The sequence below is a fragment of the Pseudophryne corroboree genome, unplaced genomic scaffold, assembly GCF_028390025.1.
Source record: "Pseudophryne corroboree isolate aPseCor3 unplaced genomic scaffold, aPseCor3.hap2 scaffold_863, whole genome shotgun sequence".
Classification (NCBI taxonomy): Eukaryota; Metazoa; Chordata; class Amphibia; order Anura; family Myobatrachidae; genus Pseudophryne; species Pseudophryne corroboree.
This window is the reverse complement of record NW_026970442.1, coordinates 147,360-172,952: the sequence shown is the minus strand read 5'-3', so window position 1 is coordinate 172,952 and position 25,593 is coordinate 147,360.

Sequence of the window (25,593 nt, the reverse complement as noted above, 5' to 3'; positions counted from 1 at the left end):
ATAACTTTGTGCATTAAACAAAGTGTGTGTACATTCACAGAATTCATTTGTTTCATATACACCTTATACACACAGTCTGAAGTTCATTTAATACAACATTTTTAATAACTTGAGTATTAAACAAAGTTTGTGTACACTGAGCCATCAAAACACAAAGGTTTCACTATCTCAGTCTCACTCAAAAAAGTCCGTATTTCGGAATATTCCGTATTTCGGAATATTTGGATATGGGATACTCAACCTGTATTACTTTTTTCTGCTACTGGTTCTTTAACCTATGCAAACAAGCATCTGACTTGCCTTTCCTATTGCTTTGTTACATTGCTCACCTGAAATAGTAATACTTAGATAGCTTTCCTCTTGCCATTATAATGCCCTTAATATTATAGTTAGCCTTTGCATTTTTGAGACGTGTATGATTTTGCATTTTTTGGCATTAAATGTTGCCATGTTCTTGACCATTCCTCTAGTCCAGGGGCGGAACTGCCAGAGACAACGGAGTCAGTTGCCGCCGGGCTCCAGCCCTAAAGGGGCTTCCTCCATTGCCCCCCGGCTGTTACGTGCCCTTCCTACTAAATAGACAAAGGCGCTACCAGCAGGGTCTCGCAGTTTGTACATTCCATGCCGTAATACCCTTCTTTCCACCTTCACAATGAAGCTATTGGTACTTTGCAAAAAAAAAAATTATTAGCATTGCAACTCAGCAGATCAATGCAGTGTGCAGCCACACACTCCATATATCTGCTCAGCCACAAAGCTGATTATTTCTTCACAAAGTACAAGGTGAGCTCCAAATAGAATTCTCTAGCTTAGATTATACCTTTCTATGCAAGGGTAAATAGCTCAATTGTTTGACTGCAATGCCACAGGAAATGGTTTGGATCCAAGACAGTGTGACTGAATAATAAAGAAACCTTAAGATAAGTTCATGAATGTTGTATAAGTATTAGTGAGAGAAGGGGTCAGGAGCATGCTAGGCTGCAAAAAATAAGGTAGGCTGCAAGTGAAAGTAATGATCTCCTATATATTTTCCCAGATCTGTCACTCTGTGTGGCTAACTCTGGGGGAAGTCACAGCAATGGGCGGAGACGGCAACTGCAGGACGATACACCAGTGCCAGCAGCAGACCGTAACAAAGTGACAGATCAGGGAGAATATATAGGATGTAGGGAGGTGGCCATGGTACATGGCTGGCCAAGGGACACTAGCTCATGTACCCCTTTACCACTGAGGCTGGCCACCAATGATGGACCTGTCACCAGTGCACATGCAATAACCTCTTCTGCTGCCCTCTTTGCAACTCAGATTGCCCAGTGCTCCCCTTCGCTAACAGTCCACAAAGTTTCCCCATCTCACGATCTGCCTCCTCACCCCCACTTTCATCTCTACAGCACACGCGCATATCATACAAGATCCCATCATGCGTACGTAGGTCTGAAATGCAAGAGGGAGGTTGGGGGGAGATTGGCATGCGCCAGCAACACCACACAGCTCACTGTGACCACAGTGGAGAGGCGCTGCAACAGGACAATACACCAACCTCGGAGCAAGGAACTGCGTCGGTCAGGAGGAGAACTATTTCAATAGCATAAAAAGGTTAATGCGTCCCACCCTATGGACACCAGACTCATCAAGTCACTGTTGCCAGAGTCTCATACAATGACTCTGAACCTCTAAGCACACTATTTGACTGTCCACACCCTGCTGTGCCTATTACCCATCTCCTCCACCACCCTCAACACTGACCCACACATCATTCACCCACAAAGATACAATAAAGGTAGTTTGGATAAATTAGCTAAATGAAATGGATTTAACCAATTTATCTAAATGACCATTTTTGGATGTTTTCCAGTGTTTGTGAGCAAATGGTCAATTGTCATTTGCTGCCACATATTAGCATAATTTTGTTTCAACTAGAAAAAAAAATTGGACAGATAATCTAAGTGTGGATCCAGTTTTAAGGTCCGTATTCACGGCCTGATTTTGGGGAGAGATGTGTGCTGAGCGAACTGCTCAGCACACATCTCTCCCCCCGCTCAGCACAGCGTGATGTGTGCTGAGCGTACGGGGGGTGGGGGGGGGCGCTCATTTCACCCCCTGTGTAGGGCATTCTGTGTGTATCCAGCTTAACAGGTGTGAGCATCATACAACTACTGACTTGCGAGTAACTATACAGCAGCTCCATACCTTGTGACTTGAAGAAACACCAGTTAACCCCGGGAATGCTGCAGTCAAAGCAACAATTCCTCTTCTTACATTCCGCTGCACTTATTGTGGGGTAGCCGCAATCCCTTCTGCTGTACGGTTCCACATTACATTGTTTCTTGTCACTTCCTGTTGATGCAGTAAGGAAACATCCAGGAATTACAGCAGCTTAGTTTTTTTTTTTTTTTTTACTGGGGCAATTTAGCTAGATCACAGGGCAATTTAGCTCCTTTGGTCCTTTTTTAGGACCAGTTAATCAGACAGTTGAGCAAACTGAAAAACAGCTAACAGGAAATTTCCACTTAAATGGTATTTTCTAATCTTATCTGACCATGACTAAGAATAAAGGATACACAAGATAAACTCTTAGAGCCATGGACCTTATCCATGTTTAAGCTCCATCAAATCTGTAATCAATAGCACTACATGCTCCCACTTTACCACTGTACTATATACTCTACCTGTGTTTTTAAGGTAAAAACACCATTTAACCCCAGTGACACTTGAATTAAAGCAGCAGCCTCTGGAATAGCATTCTTTAGCATTAATCCCAGGAAATCTGCAAACTTCACGCTCTTTGATAGCCATGCTACATTGCTGTTTACTTGGATGGAGCAGAGAGCACAACATCAGGACATAGGAAATATTACAATGCATGATAAGAAAGGTGTGAGCTCTACAGCAAGGCCTCTAACCCTTTGCCAGTGCCAAATACATAGGGCTTAACTCAGATCTGATCACAGCAGCAAATTTATTAGCTAAAACCATGTACACTGCAGGGGTGGGGGGGGGTGTATAATATGTGCAGAGAGAGTTAGATTTTGGTGCGGTGTGTTCAAACTGAAATCTAAATTGCAGTGTAAAAACAAAACAGCCAGTATTTACCCTGCACACAAACAATATAACCCACCTAAATCTCTCTGCAAATGTTATATCTGCCCCCCCCCCCCCCATCCCTGCAGTGCACATGGTTTTGCCCACTAGCTAACAAATTTGCTGCATCTGGGAATTACAGCAGCTTAATATTTCTTTTTACAGAAGGTTCAGCAAATTAAATTATTTAGTGAAATACTGTAATCATAACAGTTACAGGGATATTGTAGGTAGATTTATTGTCAGTGGATAAATGTAAAAATTAAACCCTTAGGCATAGTTCCAAAATGCTGTCATTGCAATCCAGATTTTAAGGATATCATGCTTGAGCACAGGTGACTTAATTAGAACTTCGGTCAATGTGAATTAACCATTGGACTCAACCATGGTTATCCTTAAAACCCAGGGGTCTATTTAAGATCGATCTTAATCGATGTTGGGCTTACAGGTTGAAAAACACACACACATTTACTAACATTTTAAAATGTATATAAAAAAATCATCTGTTCGTAAATGCAGTGCACATGGTTTTGCCCAACTGCTAACAAAAATCCTGCTGCGATCAACTCAGAATTACCCCCCATGGCCCTCATTCCGAGTTGTTCGCTCGCAAGCTGCTTTTAGCAGCATTGCACACGCTAAGCTGCCGCCTACTGGGAGTGAATCTTAGCATCTTAAAATTGCGAACGAAAGATTTGCAATATTGCGATAAGACATCTCTGTGCAGTTTCTGAGTAGCTCGAGACTTACTCTGCCAGTGCGATCAGTTCAGTGCTTGTCGTTCCTGGTTTGACGTCACAAACACACCCAGCATTCGCCCAGACACTCCTCCGTTTCTCCAGCCACTCCCGCGTTTTTCCCAGAAACGGTAGCATTTTTTCCCACACGCCCATAAAGCGGCCTGTTTCCGCCCAGAAACACCCACTTCCTGTCAATCACATTACGATCACCAGAACGATGAAAAAACCGTGAGTAATATTCCTAACTGCATAGCAAATTTACTTGGCGCAGTCGCAGTGTGAACATTGCGCATGCGCATTAAGCGGAAAATCGCTGCGATGCGAAGAAAATTACAGAGCGAACAACTCGGAATGACCACCTATGTGCACTGCAGGGAAGGCAGATTTAACATGTGCAGAGAGAGTTAGATTTGGGTGTGGTGTGTTCAATCTGCAATCTAATTTGCAGTGTAAAAATAAAGCAGTCAGTATTTACCCTGCACAGAAACAAAATAACTCACCCAAATCTAACTCTTTCTGCACGTTATATCTGCCTCCCCTGCAGTACACATGGTTTTGCCCAACTGCTAACAAAATTCCTGCTGCGATCATCTTGGAATTACCCCCATCGATTGATGTTTTCACACTGCTCGTGTATATAAGACATAGGGCCTAATTCAGTTTGGATCGTAATACGCGTTCCAACCGCAAAAACTATGAAGAGGATGGGGGCATATACGCAGGGTCCATCCTGTGCGTGTGCCTACATTTTCTCCGGGTGCCCCGCAGAAAATGCGAATGCCTCTGCCTGTCAATCAGTAGAGGGCGTACCTTCGCAGGTATATCGCGATCATGAGCCATGTCTCCCATTTTTGTCATTATAGGTGCTCTGTGAGCTGCTGGCCATGCCCCAGCCCCTCTGTCTCCCGTGAATAGACATTGAGGCTTATTCAGACCAGATCGCTTCAATTTATTTTCACCCAGCGGGCAATCTGGTCTGCACTGCACATGCGTATGCGCCACAATGCGTAAGTGCGACGGTCCGGAGATCACAAGAAGATTGACAAGAAGAGGGTGTTTGTGTGGGTGGCAACTGAATGTTTCTAGGGAGTGTCCGGAAAAACACTGGAGGGACCCGGCGTTTTGTGGGAGGATTTGTGACGTCACCTCAATGGCTGAGTAAGTGCTGAGCTGTGCAGCTCTTGTGCACATGTGATCACACACCTGCACAGCAAATTTTCCCTTCCGCTGTAGGCGGCAACTACCTGATTACAGGGATGCAAAAAACACACCCTAGCGATCAGGTCTGAATTACCCACAATGTGCATATTTGCAGAGCAACAAGCTACAGGGAGCCTTCCACCCCCCCCCCCCATTCCCCATGGGAAGGGGGGGGGGGGGGTTGTTTGGGTTAGCTGGACATTCCCCAAAAAAGTGACTGTCCTGCAAAAATTGGGATAGTTGGGAGGTAATGTTCAAATACATTTATTGTTTTGCATGCAGGGTAAATACTGGCTTCTTTGACATTTAGCCACAAATGCTGCACAGCTGAATTACAGTATTACACTGCAATTAACAGTTATGCTAGGACATTCCCCCTCCCAAATCTACCTCTCTCTGCATGTTACATCTGTCCCACAGTGGCGTGCGGTGAGGTCAGTGGCTAGTGAGGCACTACAGCCATAATGTCCGCCGAATCCTGCCGATGACCCTTAGCCAATGCCCGCTACTGCCTCTGAGCCGATACCCGCTGCCACCGCCAATGGCTTACAAACTCGCCCACAATCAACTGACCCAGCCCTCCACCACTAATTTCTATCTCAGTCCGATGCCGCCAATGCCCGCTGCCTGCTTGCTCATTGTTCTCGTTATATATTATAAATTTTTAAAGAAAAAAAAATGAGTGTTTGGGACTGGGAAGGGTGAGGGAGGAGGACATGAATGCAATTTTGTTGTCCAGGGCTTCCATTAACTTAAAGGAGAAGGGTCTGAATGGGTTAAAAAAAAATGCGTGAGGTCCCCCCTCCTTAGTATAACCAGCCTCGGGCTCTTTGAGCCGGTCCTGGTTATTTAAATACTGGGGGAAAAATTGGACAGGGGTTCCCCGTATTTAGACAACTAGCACCGGGCTCTTAGACCGGTCCAGGTTCCAAAAATACGTGGGACAATAGATGTAGGGGTCCCCCATATTTTTAAAACCAGCACCGGGCTCCACTAGCCAGAGAGATAATGCCACAGCCGGGGGATACTTTTATGTAGGTCCCTGCGGCCCTGGCATTACCCCTCCAACTAGTCACCCCTGGCCGGGGTTCCCTGGAGGAGTGGGGACCCCTTAAATCAAGAGGTTCCTCCCCTCGAGGCACCCAAGGGCCAGGGGTGAAGCCCGAGGCTGTCCCCAGCACCCCTGGGTGGTGGGTGCCGGGCTGATAGCCATGTGTGTAAAAAAAGAATATTGTTTTTTCGTTGTGGAACTACAAGGCCCAGCAAGCCTCCCCCGCTTGCTGGTACTTGGAGAACCTCAAGTACCAGCAGGCGGGGAAATAACGGGCTTGCTGGTACCTGTAGTTCTACAACAACAAAAAATACCCAAATAAAAACACAAACACACACAGCGTGACAGTAAAATTATTGAGACAGGCTGTAGCATGTGGGTGCATGTAACCCTATAAAAGTGATGGATTGGGTGACTATTACAATACCCACTGTTGCTGTCTGAAAAATGATGGATTTATAGATTGCTCTGCCGAGACATGTTTTTTTCTAAAATGCACCACAGGTATGGATGGATAGTATACTTGACGACACAGAGGTAGGTAGAGCAGTGGCCTACTGTACCGTACTGCTATATATTATATTATTTATTATTATTATTATCCTTTATTTATATGGCGCCACAAGGGTTCCGCAGTGCCCAATTACAGAGTACATAAACAAATAATCAAACAGGAAAACAGCAACTTACAGTTGACGACAATATAGGACAAGTACAGGGTAAATAAACATAGCTACATCAGCAGATGACACTGGAATAAGTATCAGGTGGCAGAAGACTGCTGGATTTGGTGCAGCTGAAGATTATTAAAGTAAGAAAAGAGTAAGCACATGAGGGAAGAGGGCCCTGCTCGTGAGAGCTTACATTCTAAAAGGGAGGGGTAGACAGACAGGGGTGAGACAGATGGGGTACATAGAGAGCATGGAACAGAGGTTTAGGATGAGATTTGGCTGGGTTTGGTGAAGAAGTGGGTCTTGAGAGCCCGTTTGAAGCTTTGTAGAGAGGTGGAGAGTCTGAGGGGGAGAGGTAGGGAATTCCAGAGAAGTGGTGCAGCACGTGAAAAATCTTGGAGGTAGGAGTGGGAGGAAGTAATCCGTAGGCAGGAGAGTCGGTGTGCATTAGCAGAGCGAAGAGGACGGGTGGGAGTGTAAAGCGAGATAAGATCAGAGATGTAGATGGGAGAGGAGTGGGTGAGGGCTTTGTAAGCAAGTGTGAGAAGCTTGAAATGGATTCTGAAAGGGAAGGGGAGCCAGTGAAGGACTAGTAAGAGAGGAGAGGTGGACGTAGTGCGTTTGGTGAGGAAAATGAGCCGGGCAGCAGCATTGAGGATAGATTGGAGTGGAGAGAGGTATTTGTCAGGAATGCCAGTCAGGAAGAGATTACAGCAGTCCAGTCTGGAGATGACCAGTGAGTGGATAAGAGTCTTAGTAGCATCCTGGGTCAGAAAGGGTCTGATCCTGGAAATATTTTTTAGATGAAAACGGCAGGTTTGTGAGAGGTGCTGAATGTGTGGTTTGAAGGAGAGGGAGGAGTCAAGGATTACTCCAAGACAGCGCGCTTGGGGGTAGAGGAGATAGTAGTGCGATTGTAGGAGGTGAGATTATGCGGGAGGGAGGGAAGATGATCAGCTCGGTCTTAGACATGTTAAGTTTAAGAAAGCGCTGGGACATCCAGGAAGAGATAGCAGAGAGACAGTTGGAGATACGAGTGAGGAGAGTAGGGGAGAGGTCTGGAGAGGAAAGATAGATTTGAGTGTCATCAGCATAGAGATGATATTGGAAACCAAAAGAACTAATGAGCTTACCTAGTGAGGACGTATAGAGAGAGAAGAGAAGAGGACCAAGGACAGAACCTTGGGGTACCCCTACAGTTAGTGGAAGTGAGGGGGAGGTGGAGTCATGAGAGGAGACAGAGAATGAACGGTCAGAAAGGTAGGACGACAACCAAGAGAGGGCAGTGTTACGCAGACCAATGGAGTGAAGGATTTGCAGTAGGAGAGGATGGTCCACAGTGTCAAAAGCAGCAGAGAGATCAAGTAGAATAAGTAGAGAGTAGTGTCTCTTAGATTTAGCAGCATGGAGGTCATTGCATACTTTTGTAAGGGCAGTTTCAGTGGAGTGGAGAGGACGGAAGCCAGACTGGAATGGGTCAAGCAGTGAGTGTGAGGAAAGAAAGGAAGTAAGGCGGTTGTAGACAATACGCTCAAGGAGTTTGGAGGCAAAAGGGAGGAGAGAGATGGGTCGGTAGTTGGAGAGAGTGTTTGGATCAAGGGTAGGTTTTTTAAGAATAGGAGAGATGAGAGCGTGCTTGAAGGCAGAGGGGACAGTGCCTGATGAGAGGGAGAGATTGAGAAGGTGGGAAAGATGGGAACAAGCAGAAGAAGAGAGGTGGCAAAGGAGGCGGGAGGGGATAGGGTCAAGTGGGGAGGTGGTGAGGGGACAGGAACGAATGAGGGCCATGACTTCCTCTCCAGATGCATGGGAGAAAGATGACAGAGTTGGTACGAGGGATGGGGAGGGTTGGTAAGGGATGGGAGAAGGCTGGTTACTGATAGTCTGGTGTGATGTGATGTCCTGACGTATGGAGTCAATTTTGGATGTGAAGTAAGTGGCAAAGTCAAGAGCAGAGAGTGAGGAAGGGAGACGAGGTGGAGGTGGGCAGAGGAGTGAGTTGAGAGTGGCAAAGAGGCGCCGGGGGTTGGAAGACTGGGAGGAGATGAGGTTCTTGAAGTATGACTGTTTAGCAAGAGAAAGGGCAGCACTGAAGGATGAGAGCATAAGTTTGAAATGGAGGAAGTCTGCCTTAGAGCGTGATTTCCTCCAGTGTCACTCAGCAGTACATGAGCATTTTTGCAGATATCTGGTGCATTTGGTGTGCCAGGGTTGAGGTGTTAATTTGCAAGGGTGAATAGTGGTTGGTGGAGCAACAGAGTCAAGAGCAGAAGTAAGGGAAGCATTGTATGTGGAAGTGGCTTGCTCAGGGCATGAGAGAGAGAGAATAGGAGAGAGAAGTGAGTCAAACAGGGAGGAAAGGAATGTGGTGTCAATAGCTTCAATGTTACGCTTAGTGATGGTAGCCTTAGGAGGTAGAGATGGGGAAGTCGAGAGAGATAGGTTGAAGGAGAGCAGGTGGTGGTCAGAGAGGGGAAATGGGGAGTTGGAAAAATCAGAAATATCACAGCGGTGAGTGAAGACCAGATCCAGTGAGCTCCCATTCACATGGGAGGGTGAGGAGGTCCACTGGGAGAGACCAAGTGAAGAGGTGAGGTTAAGGAGTTTAGAGGCAGGGGATTGTGTGGGGATGTCAATAGGGATGTTGAAATCGCCTAGGATAATGGTGGGAATGTCAGAAGTGAGGAAGCCAGGAAGCAAAGTTGTCGATGAATTTGGAAGCAGTACCAGGGGGGCGGTAAATGACAGCTACTCTAAGATGGACTGGTTGGAAGAGGCATATGGCGTGGTCCTCAAATGTAGAGAATATAAGGGATGGTTCTGGTGGTATGAGTTGGTAGGAGTAACTAGAAGGTAAAAGGACCCCAACACCACCCCCATGGCGACCCCCAGGTCGGGGTGTGTGTGTGAATGTAAGGCCCCCAGCAGAGAGAGCAGCAGCAGAAGTAGTGTCAGAGGGCGTAATCCAAGTTTCAGTAATGGCTAGTAGGTGTAGGGAGTTGGAAATGAAAAGGTCATGAGTGGGGACCAGTTTGTTACAAACAGATCTGGCATTCCAGAGGGCACAGGATAGGGGGTATGAGTTTGTGGGAGAGATGTGAATTAGATTTTCAGGGTTGCTGTAGCGATGAGGTGGGATTAACTTTGAGGGCAGGGATGATGAGAGAGTAGTGATGGTACGGGTGCCTGAGCTAGGAGGGGAAACTGCAGGAGGTGGGCAGGGAGGGAGGTCAGTGTGATGTGGATGGGGGTGTGGGGAGGTGACAGGGAAGGGAGAGAGGGAGCAGGGCTGAGTTGTGGGGTAGCAGGACCATGGGGCAGAGGTGAATGAAAGTGGGGTAACAGGAAAGGTGGGGGAAGGAAACAGAGGGATGGAGGGGAGACAGAGGAGGGGAGAGAGGAGGAGGTGGAGGAGACTAGTGGGGAAGGATAAAGATACATTATTAGGTAGACACTGAGTGATGTGGGGAGTATAAGAAAACCTTGACATAGTGTTAAGTAGGTAAATAGGTTGAAGTAGTGGAAGTAGGAGAGGAGACTGTAAGGCAATCCGAGCAGAAGAATTGCAGAAATGCAGGTGAGAAAAGCAGTGTAGGCTCAAGGGGTGTAGATTTAGTATGAAATGAGTCAAAAGCGTAGATAAAGTGGGTGCAGAAATGTATTTGGAGTGTAAGAAATGAAAGGATTGTGAGAGGTTTAAGAAGCAATGGTAATTATGTTAGATGTTTTAAGTGTTTGCAGGTAAAATTGCATTGGTGCAGCTGTGCTTAAAAAACAAAATTACAATAATACAGATACAGGCATTTGTAGGTGAAATGGATGGTTTATGAAATGTCCAAGTAAGGTAGTTCTGTGCTATGTAATCAGATGCAACAATCAGGAGGTGAGTGATCTGAGGAGTAAGTGACTCACATTTGTTATTAGTTCTTCAGTTTTCTTTGTTTTGTTAGATTGGTGTGCTTCTGTTTTCCTTCTTTTTCACTTCGATTGAACGCTGATTGAACACTGCTGTTATGTGTCAATTTTATCACGCTTTGATAAAAATGCACGCTTAGATCAATAAATACACAGCCAAATGGCTTTGCACAGCCTACACCATTGGACTTAAGTAGAAGACTATTACAAGTGAAACCAATAATTGAAATCTGTAACCACACCCCACCCCCTCAAATGCCAGGCAATAAATTACCTTAAAAACAACAACCAGGCATTCCACAAAGATTAAACTGGGTCTATATCATTCAAAACTTTAAAAAAGTACTTCAAAATCACATACTATGCAATAATGTTTCAATTTGCATTACCCAGCAGAATTAGCTTTGCATATATAGATATAGTGCAGCAGAATATATTGGTGGTTGTAGTCAATTGTAATTACCTGGAGGTGACAAGAAGAGAAGAAACGTCAATTCACAATCGATATCAGCTGAAGATAAATTAATGCTGATTGAACACTGCTGTTATGTGTCAATTTTATCACGCTTTGATAAAAATGCATGCTTAGATCAATAAATGCACAGCCAAACGGCTTTGCACAGCCTACACCATTGGACTTAAGTAGAAGACTATTACAAGTGAAACCAATAATTGAAATCTGTAACCACACCCCACCCCCTCAAATGCCAGGCAATAAATTACCTTAAAAACAACAACCAGGCATTCCACAAAGATTAAACTGGGTCTTTATCATTCAAAACTTTAAAAAAGTACTTAAAAATCACATACTATGCAATAATGTTTCAATTTACATTACCCAGCAGAATTAGCTTTGCATATATAGATATAGTGCAGCAGAATATATTGGTGGTTGTAGTCAATTGTAATTACTCAGCAGAATTAGCTTTGCATATATAGATATAGTGCAGCAGAATATATTGGTGGTTGTAGTCAATTGTAATTACCCAGCAGAATTAGCTTTGCAAATATAGATATAGTGCAGCAGAATATATTGGTGGTTGTAGTCAATTGTAATTACCCAGCAGAATTAGCTTTGCATATATATAGTGCAGCAGAATATATTGGTGGTTGTAGTAAATTGTAATTACCCAGCAGCAGCTCTACTGCACTCAACATCACCAGTGCTCACAATATATATAATGCTATATACTATGCCATAGTGGTGCTTACTATATAACACCTCCTACTGCGTTCCCCCTGGCAATGAGCATGACACCCAGAGAGTGAAACCCCTGGCAATGAGCATGACACCCAGCACGTGAAACTCTTGGCGTTGAGCAGTTTTTGTAAAAGTAATTAGAAGCTTTACTGTAGGGCATAGTGTATCACAGATATTGTGGTGTGTGACATAATATGTCCCAAAGGGCATTAATGTGTGGGGCTTAACATGGTGGAAATTACTGTACTTTTTTCCCTGTGGTGGCCGAGGTCTGTTGGTGCAGGGTCAAGAACTAGGGTGTAAGGTAGTCTTTGCCTGCAAGGCTACGCTCATTTTATGGAGACCATACCCATACATTTAAGTGTGGCATATACCTGCGCTTGCTCGCGGGGTGAGAACATCTCCCTAATTGAATTCAGCGATATGAATAGAGGTTGTGCAGCAGCCACAGAAAGGGTTAATCTCTGCAGCTTGTCACTAAATTACATTGTTGCAATTTTAGCTGGGAGCTGCAATAATTACTCTAATACATAACACAGCCAACACTTCTATATTCACACAATATACTGCATGGTGAATATAGAAGTGGTGCTTGCTAAACAGCACCTCCTACTGCATTCCACATCACCGCTGGTCACACTCATATCAGGCCCATAATGCTGTATACTATGCCATAGTGGTGCTTACTATATAACACCAGGTGCTGTGCAGTGGTTAAAACTAGAGATGAGCGCCTGAAATTTTTCGGGTTTTGTGTTTTGGTTTTGGGTTCGGTTCCGCGGCCGAGTTTTGGGTTCGAACGCGTTTTGGCAAAACCTCACCGAATTTTTTTTGTCGGATTCGGGTGTGTTTTGGATTCGGGTGTTTTTTTCCAAAAACACTAAAAAACAGCTTAAATCATAGAATTTGGGGGTCATTTTGATCCCAAAGTATTATTAACCTCAAAAACCATAATTTACACTCATTTTCAGTCTATTCTGAATACCTCACACCTCACAATATTATTTTTAGTCCTAAAATTTGCACCGAGGTCGCTGTGTGAGTAAGATAAGCGACCCTAGTGGCCGACACAAACACCGGGCCCATCTAGGAGTGGCACTGCAGTGTCACGCAGGATGTCCCTTCCAAAAAACCCTCCCCAAACAGCACATGACGCAAAGAAAAAAAGAGGCGCAATGAGGTAGCTGTGTGAGTAAGATTAGCGACCCTAGTGGCCGACACAAACACCGGGCCCATCTAGGAGTGGCACTGCAGTGTCACGCAGGATGGCCCTTCCAAAAAACCCTCCCCAAACAGCACATGACACAAAGAAAAAAAGAGGCGCAATGAGGTAGCTGTGTGAGTAAGATTAGCGACCCTAGTGGCCGACACAAACACCGGGCCCATCTAGGAGTGGCACTGCAGTGTCACGCAGGATGTCCCTTCCAAACAACCCTCCCCAAACAGCACATGACGCAAAGAAAAAAAGAGGCGCAATGAGGTAGCTGTGTGAGTAAGATTAGCGACCCTAGTGGCCGACACAAACACCGGGCCCATCTAGGAGTGGCACTGCAGTGTCACGCAGGATGTCCCTTCCAAAAAACCCTCCCCAAACAGCACATGACGCAAAGAAAAAAAGAGGCGCAATGAGGTAGCTGACTGTGTGAGTAAGATTAGCGACCCTAGTGGCCGACACAAACACCGGGCCCATCTAGGAGTGGCACTGCAGTGTCACGCAGGATGTCCCTTCCAAAAAACTCTCCCCAATCAGCACATGATGCAAAGAAAAAGAAAAGAAAAAAGAGGTGCAAGATGGAATTGTCCTTGGGCCCTCCCACCCACCCTTATGTTGTATAAACAAAACAGGACATGCACACTTTAACCAACCCATCATTTCAGTGACAGGGTCTGCCACACGACTGTGACTGATATGACGGGTTGGTTTGGACCCCCCCCAAAAAAGAAGCAATTAATCTCTCCTTGCACAAACTGGCTCTACAGAGGCAAGATGTCCACCTCATCTTCACCCTCCGATATATCACCGTGTACATCCCCCTCCTCACAGATTATCAATTCGTCCCCACTGGAATCCACCATCTCAGCTCCCTGTGTACTTTGTGGAGGCAATTGCTGCTGGTCAATGTCTCCGCGGAGGAATTGATTATAATTCATTTTAATGAACATCGTCTTCTCCACATTTTCTGGATGTAACCTCGTACGCCGATTGCTGACAAGGTGAGCGGCGGCACTAAACACTCTTTCGGAGTACACACTTGTGGGAGGGCAACTTAGGTAGAATAAAGCCAGTTTGTGCAAGGGCCTCCAAATTGCCTCTTTTTCCTGCCAGTATAAGTACGGACTGTGTGACGTGCCTACTTGGATGCGGTCACTCATATAATCCTCCACCATTCTATCAATGTTGAGAGAATCATATGCAGTGACAGTAGACGACATGTCCGTAATCGTTGTCAGGTCCTTCAGTCCGGACCAGATGTCAGCATCAGCAGTCGCTCCAGACTGCCCTGCATCACCGCCAGCGGGTGGGCTCGGAATTCTGAGCCTTTTCCTCGCACCCCCAGTTGCGGGAGAATGTGAAGGAGGAGATGTTGACAGGTCGCGTTCCGCTTGACTTGACAATTTTGTCACCAGCAGGTCTTTCAACCCCAGCAGACCTGTGTCTGCCGGAAAGAGAGATCCAAGGTAGGCTTTAAATCTAGGATCGAGCACGGTGGCCAAAATGTAGTGCTCTGATTTCAACAGATTGACCACCCGTGAATCCTTGTTAAGCGAATTAAGGGCTGCATCCACAAGTCCCACATGCCTAGCGGAATCGCTCCCTTTTAGCTCCTCCTTCAATGCCTCCAGCTTCTTCTGCAAAAGCCTGATGAGGGGAATGACCTGACTCAGGCTGGCAGTGTCTGAACTGACTTCACGTGTGGCAAGTTCAAAGGGCATCAGAACCTTGCACAACGTTGAAATCATTCTCCACTGCACTTGAGACAGGTGCATTCCACCTACTATATCGTGCTCAATTGTATAGGCTTGAATGGCCTTTTGCTGCTCCTCCAACCTCTGAAGCATATAGAGGGTTGAATTCCACCTCGTTACCACTTCTTGCTTCAGATGATGGCAGGGCAGGTTCAGTAGTTTTTGGTGGTGCTCCAGTCTTCTGTACGTGGTGCCTGTACGCCGAAAGTGTCCCGCAATTTTTCTGGCCACCGACAGCATCTCTTGCACGCCCCTGTCGTTTTTTAAAAAATTCTGCACCACCAAATTCAAGGTATGTGCAAAACATGGGACGTGCTGGAATTTGCCCATATTTAATGCACACACAATATTGCTGGCGTTGTCCGATGCCACAAATCCACAGGAGAGTCCAATTGGGGTAAGCCATTCCGCGATGATCTTCCTCAGTTGCCGTAAGAGGTTTTCAGCTGTGTGCGTATTCTGGAAAGCGGTGATACAAAGCGTAGCCTGCCTAGGAAAGAGTTGGCGTTTGCGAGATGCTGCTACTGGTGCCGCCGCTGCTGTTCTTGCGGCGGGAGTCCATACATCTACCCAGTGGGCTGTCACAGTCATATAGTCCTGACCCTGCCCTGCTCCACTTGTCCACATGTCCGTGGTTAAGTGGACATTGGGTACAACTGCATTTTTTAGGACACTGGTGAGTCTTTTTCTGACGTCCGTGTACATTCTCGGTATCGCCTGCCTAGAGAAGTGGAACCTAGATGGTATTTGGTAACGGGGGCACACTGCCTCAATAAATTGTCTAGTTCCCTGTGAACTAACGGCGGATACCGGACGCACGTCTAACACCAACATAGTTGTCAAGGACTCAGTTATCCGCTTTGCAGTAGGATGACTGCTGTGATATTTCATCTTCCTCGCAAAGGACTGTTGAACAGTCAATTGCTTACTGGAAGTAGTACAAGTGGGCTTACGACTTCCCCTCTGGGATGACCATCGACTCCCAGCGGCAACAACAGCAGCACCAGCAGCAGTAGGCGTTACACGCAAGGATGCATCGGAGGAATCCCAGGCAGGAGAGGACTCGTCAGAATTGCCAGTGACATGGCCTGCAGGACTATTGGCATTCCTGGGGAAGGAGGAAATTGACACTGAGGGAGTTGGTGGGGTGGTTTGCGTGAGCTTGGTTACAAGAGGAAGGGATTTACTGGTCAGTGGACTGCTTCCGCTGTCACCCAAAGTTTTTGAACTTGTCACTGACTTATTATGAATGCGCTGCAGGTGACGTATAAGGGAGGATGTTCCGAGGTGGTTAACGTCCTTACCCCTACTTATTACAGCTTGACAAAGGGAACACACGGCTTGACACCTGTTGTCCGCATTTCTGGTGAAATACCTCCACACCGAAGAGCTGATTTTTTTGGTATTTTCACCTGGCATGTCAACGGCCATATTCCTCCCACGGACAACAGGTGTCTCCCCGGGTGCCTGACTTAAACAAACCACCTCACCATCAGAATCCTCCTGGTCAATTTCCTCCCCAGCGCCAGCAACACCCATATCCTCCTCATCCTGGTGTACTTCAACACTGACATCTTCAATCTGACTATCAGGAACTGGACTGCGGGTGCTCCTTCCAGCACTTGCAGGGGGCGTGCAAATGGTGGAAGGCGCATGCTCTTCACGTCCAGTGTTGGGAAGGTCAGGCATCGCAACCGACACAATTGGACTCTCCTTGTGGATTTGGGATTTCAAAGAACGCACAGTTCTTTGCGGTGCTTTTGCCAGCTTGAGTCTTTTCAGTTTTCTAGCGAGAGGCTGAGTGCCTCCATCCTCATGTGAAGCTGAACCACTAGCCATGAACATAGGCCAGGGCCTCAGCCGTTCCTTGCCACTCCGTGTGGTAAATGGCATATTGGCAAGTTTACGCTTCTCCTCCGACAATTTTATTTTAGGTTTTGGAGTCCTTTTTTTACTGATATTTGGTGTTTTGGTTTTGACATGCTCTGTACTATGCCATTGGGCATCGGCCTTGGCAGACGACATTGCTGGCATTTCATCGTCTCGGCCATGACTAGTGGCAGCAGCTTCAGCACGAGGTGGAAGTGGATCTTGATCTTTCCCTAATTTTGGAACCTCAACATTTTTGTTCTCCATATTTTAATAGGCACAACTAAAAGGCACCTCAGGTAAACAATGGAGATGGATGGATTGGATACTAGTATACAATTATGGACGGGCTGCCGAGTGCCGACACAGAGGTAGCCACAGCCGTGAACTACCGCACTGTACTGTGTCTGCTGCTAATATATAGACTGGTTGATAAAGAGATAGTATACTCGTAACTAGTATGTATGTATAAAGAAAGAAAAAAAAACCACGGTTAGGTGGTATATACAATTATGGACGGGCTGCCGAGTGCCGACACAGAGGTAGCCACAGCCGTGAACTACCGCACTGTACTGTGTCTGCTGCTAATATATAGACTGGTTGATAAAGAGATAGTATACTCGTAACTAGTATGTATGTATAAAGAAAGAAAAAAAAACCACGGTTAGGTGGTATATACAATTATGGACGGGCTGCCGAGTGCCGACACAGAGGTAGCCACAGCCGTGAACTACCGCACTGTACTGTGTCTGCTGCTAATATATAGACTGGTTGATAAAGAGATAGTATACTCGTAACTAGTATGTATGTATAAAGAAAGAAAAAAAAACCACGGTTAGGTGGTATATACAATTATGGACGGGCTGCCGAGTGCCGACACAGAGGTAGCCACAGCCGTGAACTACCGCACTGTACTGTGTCTGCTGCTAATATAGACTGGTTGATAAAGAGATAGTATACTACTAATATTATATACTGGTGGTCAGGTCACTGGTCACTAGTCACACTGGCAGTGGCACTCCTGCAGCAAAAGTGTGCACTGTTTAATTTTAATATAATATTATGTACTCCTGGCTCCTGCTATAACCTATAACTGGCACTGCAGTAGTGCTCCCCAGTCTCCCCCACAATTATAAGCTGTGTGAGCTGAGCAGTCAGACAGATATATAATATATATAGATGATGCAGCACACTGGCCTGAGCCTGAGCAGTGCACACAGATATGGTATGTGACTGACTGAGTCACTGTGTGTATCGCTTTTTTCAGGCAGAGAACGGATATATTAAATAAACTGCACTGTGTGTCTGGTGGTCACTCACTATATAATATATTATGTACTCCTGGCTCCTGCTATAACCTATAACTGGCACTGCAGTAGTGCTCCCCAGTCTCCCCCACAATTATAAGCTGTGTGAGCTGAGCAGTCAGACAGATATATATAATATTATATATAGATAATAGATGATGCAGCACACTGGCCTGAGCCTGAGCAGTGCACACAGATATGGTATGTGACTGAGTCACTGTGTGCTGTGTATCGCTTTTTTCAGGCAGAGAACGGATTATATTATGTACTCCTGGCTCCTGCTATAACCTATAACTGGCACTGCAGTAGTGCTCCCCAGTCTCCCCCACAATTATAAGCTGTGTGAGCTGAGCAGTCAGACAGATATATATAATATTATATATAGATAATAGATGATGCAGCACACTGGCCTGAGCCTGAGCAGTGCACACAGATATGGTATGTGACTGAGTCACTGTGTGCTGTGTATCGCTTTTTTCAGGCAGAGAACGGATTATAAATAAAAGTGGTGGTCACTGGTCACTATCAGCAAAACTCTGCACTGTACACTACTGAGTACTCCTAATGCTCCCCAAAATTAGTAAATCAAGTGTCTCTCTAATCTATTCTAATTCTAAACGGAGAGGACGCCAGCCACGTCCTCTCCCTATCAATCTCAATGCACGTGTGAAAATGGCGGCGACGCGCGGCTCCTTATATAGAATCCGAGTCTCGCGATAGAATCCGAGCCTCGCGAGAATCCGACAGCGTCATGATGACGTTCGGGCGCGCTCGGGTTAACCGAGCAAGGCGGGAAGATCCGAGTCGCTCGGACCCGTGAAAAAAAACATGAAGTTCTGGCGGGTTCGGATTCAGAGAAACCGAACCCGCTCATCTCTAGTCAAAACACACTAACTGGTCCCATGCTGTTGTTGAACTAAAGGCCTATACACACGATGAGATTCGGTCTATGCTAATAGGTTTAAAAAGGTTACATAAAAGCTACTTTATGTATTTATTCATTAAAGTTTTTAAGTTGTATTTTACAACCATACAATGATATGATATATAATGTATCGTATAATCATTACATAATGTTGATGGCATTGAATTGTCTCTGCCTTGACTAGTGGCAGCAGCTTCAGCACTAGGTGGAAGTGGATCTTGATCTTTCCCTATTTTACTCTCCACCTTTTTGTTCTCCATTTTTTAATGTGTGGAATTATATGCCAGTAATATATCTGGAATTAGACGGTGGTAATGTCTGGAATTAGATACCACTAGATAGATACCAGATATCACTGTGACTGGAATGATGACATATGCACAGTGACAGGACACTACCACAGCACCCTACAGCAGCCATATGCGGCACAAGACACTGGAGTATTAGTAATGTACTGTAGTATACTGAGCACCACAAGACAATGAGCAGTGATACGGAGCACTGATGAGATTACTAGAACTGACACTGAGCAGCCAGATGCAGCACTGGACTATTAGTAATGTTCTGTAGTATACTGAGCACCACAATGCAGCACAAGACAGTGAGCAGTGATACTGAGCACTGATGAGGATACTAGAACTGACACTGAGCAGCAAGATGCAGCACTGGACTATTAGTAATGTACTCTAGTATACTGAGCACCACATTGCAGCACAAGACAATGAGCAGTGATACTGAGCACTGATGAGGATACTACTGAGAACTGACACTGAGCAGGAGAGACACACTACAATTTCATCTTGCGCCTCTTTTTTTATTTATCTTTGCATCATGTGCTGTTTGGGGCTATTTTTTTAAGTGCCATCCTGTCTGACACTGCAGTGCCACTCCTAGATGGGCCAGGTGTTTGTGCTGCCCACTTGGGTCGCTTAGCTTAGTCATCCAGGGACCTTGGTGCAAATTTTAGGACTAAAAATAATATTGGGAGGTGTGAGGTGTTCAGAATAGACTGGAAAGGAGTAGAAATTATGGTTATTGAGCTTAATACTATAGGATCAAAATTACCCCCAAATTCTATGATTTTAGCTGTTTGAGGTTTTAAAAAAAAATCACCCGAATACAAAACCCGAAAGGGTGGTTTTGCCAAAACGCGTCCGTATCCAAAACACAACTGCGGATCCGAAACCAAAACCAAAACATGAAACACGAAAAATGCCCGCTGCACATCTCTAGTTAGGGGAGAAGCATGTAGCCTTGTAGACTATGCACAGCTATATCTAGAAAAATATACGATCTAATCTTTAACCAACCAATGCAAGAAAGTATTTAATGTGAAAATACGAAACACTAGACTAATTGGAGGTGCGCCCTAAAGCAAATTACAATGTTAGGATTAGGGGGTTCGGAAAGACCTCTAGTGTAAACACTACTTTATACATTTTAAGATAGGAAGGTACAAATTACATATTCACATTGCATCTATGGGCTGGATTCAAATGTCCCTTTCCTCCCTCAATCGTGCCCGTCAGCAGCTATTCTAATGTTGCTGCCAACGGGTGCGACATGTTTATTTCAGCTCGCTACCCCCAGGGGAAACAAGCTGAAATGTGTGCAAAGAGACCCATTTGGGCAACCAAACGGTGTCTTTTCATGATCGCGCCCATTACTTTATTCAGGTTTAGGTGCTTTGTGCACCTAAACCAGAGTGTAATGGGCGCAATAATTGAGGGCATTTGAATTTCCCTTATATGTGTGTGTGTGTGATATACACACAGACACACATACTGTATTTCTTTATATAATGGACACCTCAGTTTCTCAGTATTCTATTTCTATTCATTCATGTCCTGCCCCCTACTCTGTCAGACCCCTTCCCCTCTACTTTTCTGACCCCAAACGCCACTCATTCTTGTTGAGTGCTGGTGGGCCCATTCAGAATTTTGCTATGGGGCCCACAAAGGTCTAGTTACGCCACTGGGCAGGGTTGTAGAGGAGGCGGTGCAAGGCATCCTAGGAACAGTCAAAGCTTTAGCCTGTTGGTGCCTTGGATCAAGATCCAACTCTACACCCCGATGTTAGTGTAGTGCCTTTTGGGGTTAAGGTTTTACAGAAAGTTACAGGTTTTTTTAATTTAGTAAAATATGCCCCATTTTAAAGATAGGGCATTTACATTTGTTGCACCTGTTGCAGTACATAGCAGCCTGCAGGGCATGTACAGTGGCTTCATTTGGGTGCACATACATTGCCGGCTCCTGGTCGCAAACTGAAATTATTGTGTGTAAGTGGAATTAGCGGTGTTTATGTCATACAGGGGGGTGGGGGAGGTTTGTGGTTGGTGGGGGGCACGCTGTGTGATTATTATCCTGCATCTATACATACATGCGCTAACACCTGGCCGTGCCCTTATAATATGTATCTATCTATCTATCTATCTATCTATCTATCTATCGTATGTGTGTGTATATATACATCTATACATACATGCGCTAACACCTGGACATACACTGATGTACCCACACCTAATATCCATACATACACGCCCTGACACCTGGACATACACCAACATTCCCACACCTGCATCTATACATACACATGCTGACACCTGGACATACACCAACATACAAGCACCTGCATCTATATATACACGCGCTGACAAATGGACATACACCGACGTACCCACACTTGCATCTATACATACATGCACTGACATCTGGACATACAAGCACCTGCATCTATACATACACGCGCTGACACCTGAACCTACACTGACGTTCCCACACCTGCATCTATACATACACATTCTGACACCTGGACATACACAGACGTACCCACACCTGCATCTATACATATACGCGTTGACACCTGGACGTACACTGACGTACACACACCTACATCTATATATGCATGGATGCAAATGTGGGTACGTCTGTATACGTCCAGGTGTTAGCATGTATATGTATAGATGTTAGGTGTGGGTACATCAGTGTATGTCCAGGTGTCAGCACATGTATGTATAGATTCACATGTGGGTAAGCCGGTGTACGTCCACGTGTCAGCATGTGTAGGTATAGATGCAGGTGTGGGTACGTTGGTGTACGTTTAGGGGTCAGCGTGTTTATCTATAGATGTTGGTGTGTGTATGTCAGTGTACGTACAGATATAGGTGTGTGTATGTATGTATGTATGTATGTATGTATGTATATGTATAGAGGAAGGTGTGATACATACATATAACACATACATGATAGATACATACATATATCACACACACGATAGATAGATAGATAGATAGATAGATAGATAGATAGATAGAACACATACATACAAGATAGATACATACATACATACATACATGATAGATACATATATATACACACACATACGATAGATAGATAGATACATACATATATATATATATATATCACAAACATATATGATTCATACATATATCACACACACATACATGATACATACATGAGAAAGACCTGGGATGTTGATGAGGCCAGGGCCCCCTGCTGATGTTGCGTTGAGGAAGGCAGTGTTCCAGGGCGGATGCCAGTCGGGGAGAGCGCCGCGCAGCCCGGGAAAAATACTGCTGAGGAGCTACATCTGGAAGAGCCCCTGGGAGGGAGAGTGCCACATGCCCAATCCTGCGTGGCAGACTCTGCAGGCCTGCACATGGGAAGGGAGGTCTCTGGCCACACATACTCACCCTTCTGCTGAAGCCCCGCTGCTGTCCCCATCAGCGCTCTCCAGCGGGGAGCGGGGCCAGGATGAACCTCAACCTGTGAGAACTATCTTCATGATCAAGAGATCTCATATGCAAGATAAGTATGTGTTGGGATAGGGCTGGGGAGGGCGGCTGCTCGGGCACACCCCCGTCAAGTTAAGGAGATTTAACTGAGGAAGCACAAGGGAACTCTCGTCTGGGGACAACAACTGCAGGGAGACCACATCTTTTCAGATGAACATGGGAGGGCGGAAGGCTGCCTAATACTGAAGCACCCTCAGACATTAAACCATATGCAACAACTATTGCAAGCATTCCTGGGGGAAGGTCTGCAGCAGACGGATTTGCATACGGTGATGTCATCCAAGCAGTGGGCCAAAGTTGGCTGGAACCCTCATCTGTATATGAAAAGAGAAAAGGGGCATGCAGGGCATGGCGGCCTTTTGCGGCGCTTGTATAACCCCAAGTTTGCATTAAACACCCCCACCCTCTTTCGGTGTGGGGCTCATGTTGGCCATGCCCAAGCCCCTGAAGCATTCAAGCTGATTTCTTGCAGCAGCTGGGCACTGTAACAGCTTCAGAGCTGCTCTACAAGACAAGTAAAAGGGTGTGGGCCCTGCAGCACCACCTGTAGTTTGCATACACACATATATAGGACAGCATCTCTTATATGCCCCAGGGTCAATAAAATAGTATCCTTGTCTAGGCTATCCATCCCCTCAGATAAGGTATTTGTCCATGCCGCTACAGCACTACACACCCAGGCCGACGCAATTGCCGGTCTGAGTAAGGTACCTGAATGTGTATAAATGGACTTCAGGGTAATCTCCTGTTTGCGGTCAGCACACTCTTTGAAGGTAGCCGTATCCTGGGACGGGAGGGCTACCTTCTTGGATAAGCGTGTTAATGCTTTGTCCACCCTAGGGGAGCATTCCCATCGTAACCTATCCGTTGATGGGAAAGGATACGCCATAAGAATCCTTTTGGAAATCTGCAGTCTTTTATCTGGAGACTCCCAAGCTTTTTCACATAACTCGTTCAGCTCGTGTGAGGGGGGAAAGGTTACCTCAGGCTTCTTTCCCTTGTACATATGTACCCTCTTGTCAGCGACAGGGGGTTCCTCTGTGATGTGCAAAACATCTTTTATTGCCATAATCATAAATCGAATGGATTTTGCCAATTTTGGCTGTAACTTTGCATCATCGTAATCGACACTGGAGTCAGAATCCGTGTCGGTATCTGTGTCAACAATCTGGGATAGTGGGCGCTTATGAGACCCTGACAGTCCCTGCAACATAGGATCAGGCATGGGTTGAAACCCTGACTGTCCCAAAGCTTCTGCCTTGTCTAATCTTTTGTGCAATGAGTTTACACTAGCATTTAAAACATTCCACATATCCATCCAATCAGCTGTCGGCGGAGACACCACATTCATTTGCTCCCGCTCCTCTCTAATATAGCCTTCTTCCTCAGACATGTCGACACACGTGTACCGACACACTACACACACAGGGAATGCTTTTTCTGAAGACAGTTTCCCCACAAGGCCCTTTGGAGAGACAGAGAGAGAGTATGCCAGCACACCCCCCAGCGCTATATAACCCAGGAATAAAACAGTAACTTAATGTTTGCCCAGTAGTGCTGCTGTATGTAATTTGCGAATTATGTGCCCCCCCCACCCCTCTTTTCAACCCTCTTGTCTAACGTGGTATAAGCAGGGTAGAGTCCGGGGAGCTTCCTCTCAGCTGTGCTGTGGAGAAAAAATGGCGCTGGTGAGTGCTGAGGGAGAAGCCCCGCCCCCTCGGAGGCGGGCTTCTGTCCCGCTTAAACTGTAAAATTGGTGGGGGCTTATACATATATAAAGTGCCCAGCTGTATATATGTTATATTTTTGCGAAAGAGGTTTATATTGCTGCCCAGGGCGCCCCCCCTGCGCCCTGCACCCTTACAGTGACCGGAGTATGTGAGGTGTATGGGAGCAAAGGCGCACAGCTGCAGTGCTATGCGTTACCTCAGTGAAGATCATGAAGTCTTCTGCCGCCTCTGAAGTCTTCTTTTCTTCTCATACTCACCCGGCTTCTATCTTCCGGCTCTGCGAGGGGGGCGGCGGCGCGGCTCTGGGACGGACGGCGAGGGTGAGATCCTGCGTACCAATCCCACTGGAGCTAATGGTGTCCAGTAGCCTAAGAAGCAGGACCTTGCAACTCAGAGAGTAGGGCTGCTTCTCTCCCCTCAGTTCCTCGATGAGGGAGTCTGTTGCCAGCAGTGCTCCCTGAAAATTAAAAACCTAACAAAATACTTTCTGTCAGAAAGCTCAGGAGAGCTCCTGAAAAGCACCCAGTCTCCACTGGGTACAGTATCAAACTGAGTTCTGGAGGAGGGGCATAGAGGGAGGAGCCAGTGCACACCCAGAACTAAAGTCTTTCTTAAAGTGCCCATGTCTCCTGCGGAGCCCATCTATCCCCATGGTCCTTACGGAGTCCACAGCATTCTCTAGGACGTTAGAGAAAATAGGATTTTAATACCTACCGGTAAATCCTTTTCTCTTAGTCCGTAGAGGATGATGGGCACCCGTCCCAGTGCGTACTGTGTCTGCAGTTATTAAATGGCCCTTAACTCCAGAACATTTATGTGGAGATGAAAACATCCAAGGAAGACTTGACCATCTTCCTTGGATGTTTTCCCCCTGTGTGACTGCTCTCCAGCCTCGGAGGGTTGCATCCGTGGTCCCTAGGATCCCGTCCTGGATCCCGAACCATCGCCCCTCTAGGTGGTGAGAACTGTGCAGCCACCAATGGAGTGAGATTCTGGTCTTGGAAGACAGGATTATCCTCCGGTGCATGTGTAGGAGGGATCCGGACCACTTGTCCAACAGGTCTCACTGGAACACTCTGGCATGGAACCTGCCAAACTGAATGGGCTCGTAGGCCGCAACCA